We start from the raw sequence: 8,120 nt of genomic DNA on the forward strand, positions 1-8,120 counted from the left end.
AAAAGCTCAAAGATGGTCCTTAGGGAGACAAACACTGGCTTATCTCCAGATCACTAAATATGACCTGACTTTCGATATTGCACACAGTGAACCATCTGCGGATCAGCTCCCTGAGGAGGAAAACTGCGTGTAAGAACAAAATGGCAGAGGCTGTTGTTTCTCCGTAAACACAGAGGCCTGTCTTGTGGCTCTGGCTGTTGATGAAGCAATGCTGTACTGTTTTCATATCAACAAAGAGCTTCAGGAAACAAATCCCATTTTAACCGGAGTCAGTTGTACTCTGTCGGAGAGTTCTTGGTATTACACACATCTCTCTCTCTCTCTCTCTCTCTCTCTCTCTCTCTTTTTTTTTTCTGTGGAAGTGTTGGTACTACTCAGTGCTACATGTCACCGAAAGCTGACCTCATAAAATGACAGTGTAACTACAAGCTGTGATGACCTCCATTCCTCATGGCATCCCCAAGCGACTTCCCAAAGCTTTTTTTTTTTCCTTTTTTTTTTCTGGATAAACTGTGGAGCTGTCGGCTTCATTCTCTGTCAAACACACTCACGTCAGACCAAACCACTCTGACATACTATGAGGTATTTCATTATGGGCAGGAAATGCCTCCTCAAAATGAACATAACCAATTCAGTATTAACACTAACATCAACTATCAATGTCTGTGGTCTCATTTGTTTGCACGTATCTCTCCTTCTGAAGAAAAAGATATTTGTTGTCTTTTTTAGATTAACATTCATGCTATTTTTCCACTTTTCAGTGTCTGATGATGAATTATTCCTAAACAAAAAAAAAAGTTAACATTATAAATCTGTGTGTTTGTCTATCTGTGAAAGGTGTTGGCTGTGTTATGCACAATATCTGCAATTACACTGATTTATTATGACATGAATTCATTGTTTGGCAATTTAACAGTTTCCACATCCCACAGTCAATGCTTGAGTGGATAAACTGGCACATCAGACCTGACTCTGTGAGAGTGAAATGGGGCCAGAGCAAACCAATATGCATATGATGCATTTGTATGATCAGGCTTCCAGTGCTCCCCTCCATAGTCTATCTCTATTCTGGCTCATACACACTTAGCTCTCGCTGTCTACTCTTGTTATTACTGGAATAATAACATTGTTTTCATAGAGTCTCTGTGGAGGACTTGATTGAATACTCCCTGGATTTGACTCATTTGCTTTGAAAACTCAAGCCAAAAAAAGAAAACGCTGCTTAGGACTGCACTTCTCTTTGTCATCATGTACATACTTATCCAGACAATACACTCTCTAAACGTCAGCGCCTTGCAAGAGCAGAACTATACTCTTTTTTTTTTCATTCTGATGTGATCACCTCCTGTTATGTGATGTCACCACTTTCAGCCACTATTTTCTGGAGCCACACATGAGTCAAACCTCACTTCCCCTAAATACAAGGTGAATTTTACATATTTATTTGTTATAGTGAAAAAAGGATGTCTTTTAAAGACAGGGTCGCCCATTCAAATCAATATTTTTGTCCACTCTACAGAGAGTTGGAGCAGAATGTGGCTTGGCGGAGATGCTAATCAGATCCATTTGTGCGGACTAAACCTGACTGCAGAGTCATGTCCCCCACCTCCTATTCAGCAGCTGTGTCTGAGAAAGCAGCAGTCACAGAACTACTGACACACTCGCATTTCTTTAATGGCCATATCCTCCACACACAGATACACACACGCACACACACACACTCAGGCGCATACAGTAACACGGAAAACACACGCACACACACATTCAGGTGCATACAATAACACGGAAAACACACACACACTCAGGCGCACACAGTAACACAGAAAAAACACACACACACTCAGGCGCACACACACACACACACTCAGGCGCACACAATAATACGGAAAACACACACACACACATACGTACGTACATACCCACAGAAACACAGAAAACACCCACACACACACACCCACACACACACACACACACACACATACACATACTACTGACACACTCGCATTTCTTTAATGGCCATATCCTCCACGCACATGATACACGCACGCACACACACATGTGCAGACAGTAACACGGAAAACACACAAAAATACATACATATACAATCACAGAAAAGACGCATACAAACACACATGGACACAAACATGGAAAACATGCACGAGTGCACACACACACACACACAAACACACACACATACAAACACACACACAAACACCAAATCAGAGACAACACACATACACATACACACACATACCCACATACACACATGCACACACATGGAAAACACACACACACACAAATACACACGCACACGGAAAACACACACACACACACACACTAATCGGAGTCTGAGAATAGGAAGCAGGAGAGGAAGTGAAGCAGTGGTTCATAGGCTGGGAACAGGGGAGAAGAGAGAAAAAAAAGGGGAGAAAAAAATGGAACCCGGAATTTTGAGAAGGAAAAAACAACGGCCAATCCAAAAATACCACAGGCCCATCCCCACTACAGATAAATAGAAACAATATTCGTCTGTTTCTCTGTCCTTCATCTTCCTTTCTTGTTTCTGTCTCTCTCGGTCAGGAAACAGACACATGCCAGCTGATTACGAGGCTCGTTAGCCTGGCGGATAATCATGACTCTATGCCCAATCATCACAAACAACATGAGGAGTAACAGGGTATTCCTTTCACGCTATGAGGATCCACCTCAATCGGGTTTTTTTTTCTCCCCCCCCCCACCTTGTGTTCCACTAAGTGTTTTACCCTTTCTCTTCCTATCCACCTCCTCGGTTTACATAACGGTTTCCTATATACCAGTGCAGGAGTGGGATGTGTTGAGTCGTGGTCACGCAAGCGATATCGTAAGCAGTGGCCTGTTTGTGTCCCTTTGTAAGTAACCAATGTTTAGGGGAATGTGCATTGTGTTCTGACCGTGGCATTTGTTAGTAAACCATAGGAGGGCAGATTCAGATATTGTTGGGGGTGGAGGAGTCGTTCCCGATCGACCAACTGGCCGGGAACATTTGAAATTTTGCTTAGTTTCCTGGAAACCTCCCTCTTGTTGTCATTCTCAGATTGAAGTGGACTTCATGGATTGAATTTCAATTTCTTTCCCTGAATTGGCCAAGCTGAAACTGAACAACCCATTCCTGGTCATTGGGGGCTGATGGAGTTGATGCTGCTGTAGAAGATCTGTTGAAGTGATTCAGTCATCCTCCACCAGGCCACAAACAACACCCTCTCGTTCCTTCTACACCACGACGATGGGTGCTGACAGATCCCTTCTTTTGAGTAATTGGGGTTGGTACCCCACCCCCCAGGTCACTTCCTTTGACCTCGACTTCCAAAGTGATTTGATTTGCTCGTCAACGGTCTGACCATTAGCCCTCTGTGAAAGACACCCTCTCCCTAATTGAGCTTAAGTACCAGTAACTCAATTGTTCTGCAGAGGGAAGAATTTGAGTCGTAAGATAAATATTGTGTGACACTTGGTCAGATATGTAAGACTAAATCACTAGTGTTCTCTAAACATCAAAACAAACAAACCGTAAGAATGAGTAGGCTACGAAAATTGATTAACAATTATGGACCCCATCAAAAAGTCATAAATATTCCAAATGGGTTAAAGACATCGTGGAGGCTCTTGAATCATCATCTGTTGGAAATTAAGCCTCCAGAACAGAAAAAAAAGAAACCTGTCTGCTTCTCATGTCAGTGTTTTCCCTCTTAAGCAATGTCCAATTACCATGCTCCATAGGGGACAATATAGAGATATCATCTCAACTCTTAGACTTCATTTAAGTGGAACTAAGTAGGTCTCCTCCCAGCTCGAAGTATACACTTGTGAAAAAAAAAAAAAAAGATTAAAAAGTGGCTTGCTGTTCCATTACCAGAATGTTCCACTCGTCAGTGAGTTCATTGTCCTGTGTAAAACGTTGCAGATGTAGATTTAGGTGGTTCCTCTAAAGAGCGATGTACTCCGAGTGGTCTTCGGAGTCCTGTCGTCACTGGGAATTAACACAAAGGGAACCCTCCCAAGTGAGTGCAGCCATTGCTTCATCTGAGGAGAGTAATGTTAAGTATGAGTCAGCGTATAATTATTCTGGAGAACACCTTCTGTAAACTCACGGGAGAAGTTGTCAGAATGCGTCTTTGAATTTGATCTATGCCTTCTGGTGACACGACCAGGCTTCATCTCATGGGTTCGGGCCCTTGGAACACCTTGGAATGACTGTGGGACAGGTGATCAGTGTTTTGCCCTCAGATTCTTCATCATTCTGGGCTCCAGCTAGACTGAAAACAGAGATGTGAGGTGTTTGTAAAAGAATGTGTGTGTGTGTGTGTGTGTGTGTGTGTGTGTGTGTGTGTGTTTGTGTGCGTGTGTGTGTCTATAATGGTATTGGATTTACTATGAGCCAACCATAGTGACATTTTTTTTGCATAAGATTCACTGTAAACAACACTGAGGTGATGTTAAATGTCAACACCCACCTCTCAGTCTCCAAATGCCTTCAACTGAATGCCTTTAAACGCAGCACAGAAATGATGTTGGTGTTATCTTATAAGTAAAGAACAAAGTTTGCGAAAAATATCAAGAAATTAACCAACATAGTTTAAGCTGACTCATGTATTCACAGAGTCATATCAAAAATATTTTTAACAACTCTTTAGCATTGTTCATTATTCTGGTTTCATGAGTTCATTTTGCTTGGGCTTCAAACACTTGCCTTACAGCTAACATGTGTAATGTATTGCAGGACAGTCATAGTTATAATGCAGTAATAAGTCATGTTATAAACAATCGTAAACCTTGCTGTGAACCCCTTACAGTATTTCACAGAGAATTTGAATAATTATTCAGAAATGTGACTGATGCAAATGTTCTCATGGATGGATACTTTGAACTTATTTTAAAATGACAAAAATACCAGCACTCCAAGAAGACTAAACTTCAAACTTTCACTCTCCGAGGAAAACAAGGGTCTCTGTATATGTTACTGAAATTTATTTTAAACACCGTTGACGTGTCTCTCAATCAGACAATGATAGATGGTGTGTTTCACTAATAAACGAGCAGGAGGCAAACGTGTGTCAAGACTTTTGTGCACTAGACTGAAGGCAACCGTCGTTATACAAATAAAGCTTTGAAAGTCAGTAAACACTTTCATTCACTGGCCTTTTCTGTCATGCAATGATCCTCATGGAAACCAACGCTTGTTTATTGGTTTTAGGGTACAGAGTATTTTTCAGTCAAATGCTTTCTTTAAACAAGGTTGGCCTAGACGTTATGTTTTAGTCATAATATTACAGGAAGGTATTTTTTCAGTGAAAGTATTTTTATGTGGATGTTTGAAGGTGTATTTAGTAAAACTAAGTTCTAAGTTCAAATGGACAGGACTACAGACCACCACCTCCTGTTTAAACAGTCCGCTGTGGTTCCTCTTGCCTCTCAGTTCAACAAAGCTCAGGGTTTTTGGTGTGAATCATACTAATATGGGGAAAATGTTCAGGGGTGGGGTCAAGGAGTCCACAGCCTACAAGGCTGTGTGTGTGTGTGTGTGTGTGTGCGTGTGTGTGTGTGCGTGTGTGTGTGTGTGTGTGTCTATATATGTGTGTGTGTTTGTCTGTTAGGGGCAGTAGGGGGTTACTGTGGTATTTATCAGTGCAGGGCTTACCACGGGTGTAAATCTAACTTGTTGACTGATTACTGAGCACGTCACCCCCACAGATGGCTGACAATCCTGCGCCCCGTGTTACAGATTACCCAAATTGCTTTTAGGCCTCTATCCAGTGGCACCATTTACCCCTTCGCAGCTGACACTGAAGGAAAAAAAACTAATTTAATCAAAATAGCTGTCCCACTGTCCTATACTGTCCCACTGCCCCCCCCCCTCTCTCTCTCTCCCTCTCTGTCTCTCTCTCTCTCTCCCTCTCTCTCTGTCTCTGTCTCTCTCTCTCTCCCTCCCTCTCTCTCTCTGTCTCTCTCACTCTGTCATCTGCCAGTTTTGTAGGGTGGTTCAGTATGGTGCACTAGAGACAATTTGGGATTAGCCCTAGCTACAGACACTAATCCCATTGTGACAGAGGCTTTGCAGAAACTGTGCCCAAGAGCCCTCAATGCACTCAACCATACTCTTGGGGTGCCACATATCTTTCCTTTCTTTTCTCTGCTTGTGTTTGCATGCGTGTGTGTGTGTGTGCGTGTGACATAATTGTCTTAGCAAAACAAGGACTTCTCCCATAGCCACAGCACATTAACAAATAACAAAGACTATAGCAGTGGATGCTATGCAGCAATTGCCACATTTTCCACTCATCATGTCTGAACTGACAGACACAGACATATTCCTGTTGTTGTTGTTGTTGTTGTTGTTGTTGTTGTTGTTACAGGGAGATGTAGGCTAAGAAGGTGTTTTTAATGCAGTCTCACATCATGCACTAAACCACTTACGTGGCTGCAGGTGGTCTCTCTAATCTATGTTCTCCATCTCAACCACATGTCTCCTGTATTAATCAATTCAATCTGAGAAAGCGGAACCGGGGCACCAACATTGTCAGCTGCTCCCTTTTTCTGGATTTATCAAGTTCAGCTGCTGCCTCTCCTGATGCTGTTCCTCTGTAGGTGAGAAATGGGAAGTGTGTTCAATTAATGCAATCCTATCTTTAGCCTATGGACTACGTTGCCATGGCTACGCCCATGTCAAGAGCAGTATCCTTTGGATTTAAATGCAAGCTTCACTCTCAATATCATCAAGAGTGCTCTTGCTTATATGAAAACATATGAGTCTAATGTTCTCTCATTTTCACTTCTGTAGAGGCATTGGTTGGATATCATATAATTCATTGTGATTATATGATTATAATTTTGCAGATTGAAGATTAACATCATATATTTTCTTTCACAAAACATCATTCTTGCATAGATGACATCAAACCAATGTGGATGAGAAATTTATCTTAGAACAGACTAATATATAATATTTTCTTTCTTTATTCAACTTACATTTGAACGTACCATTTATTATTTAAGTTCTGCTAATTAGATTTCCAGTCTTTTTTTTTTTTGACAAATTCTCATCTATAGATTAAGGCACACACATCATGTTTAAGGACGTTGTTTCTGTTAAACAACAAGAGGCAGTTCAGTTCTTGTTAACAGTGTTCTGGTGAAGGGCTCAGATAATGCTGCTGGTACAACACTGTTTTGTAAACAGCCTCCAGCAGAGAATTGGAGGAAAGTTCCAAAACAGGTCCAAGCGCAGAGAGGTTGCACTGGCGAAGTGTAATACTTTCATTCCACTGTGAAACAAGGGGGGTGTGAGTGAGGGGAAAAAAAGGGTCAAGACCAAGAGAAGTGTGTGTGTGTGTGTGTGTGTGTGTGTGTGTGCGCGCGCCCCGAAACTATCTTGATGTTGCTCCAAATTTAAAATAATGAAAATGTATTCAGAGAGAACGAGAGGCTAAGAGGCACCACATCTGAATGAGAATCAACTTGGACAAGACGCCCTTCTGAACAGTAAAGCAAACTTCGTTCCTTGCAATTAGTACATGAACACAATGTGGCGTTCCTAATTCGACATGTTAAGCCCAGATGTCTTTGATCTTTTCAGTGTCTCTATTAAAGATCAGTATTCTCAGAGGGAAGCTATGTCACCTAAACTTTGCTTCATTATCAAGAGCAATGAAGCAGATTTTATCCACAAGGCAGATCCATGGTTGAAGTGTCAAACTTGGTTTGATTCTTAACTGCTCTATGAGGTTATCCAAAAACCACTATGCCAGACTGACTTCAACTTGTTAAAAAAGTGAAATGATTTCTTCCCTTGAAACCAGGATTTTGAATAAAAAGTCCAACAGAATAATGCCGTCAACACTGCAGGCTTGGACTTACACCTCCGTACTCCTAAGGAAATATTCAAAACAAAAAGATTTCTGATCCAAATGTGAGAGACATCATTACAATACTTGTCAAACACTTTCAGTATGCATTTTGTCCATTCAAAAGGCACTGAAATATACATTTTCCAGCTATTTTGGTTGTTTGAGTCTTGGAAATAGAAACAATTATAGTGGGGCAAACCTTTGTAGACAGATCTCTGCTTTTTTGACTCAAAGAAACCT

This window comes from Chanos chanos, chromosome 4 (genome assembly GCF_902362185.1).
Source record: "Chanos chanos chromosome 4, fChaCha1.1, whole genome shotgun sequence".
In the NCBI taxonomy this organism is placed as follows: domain Eukaryota; kingdom Metazoa; phylum Chordata; class Actinopteri; order Gonorynchiformes; family Chanidae; genus Chanos; species Chanos chanos.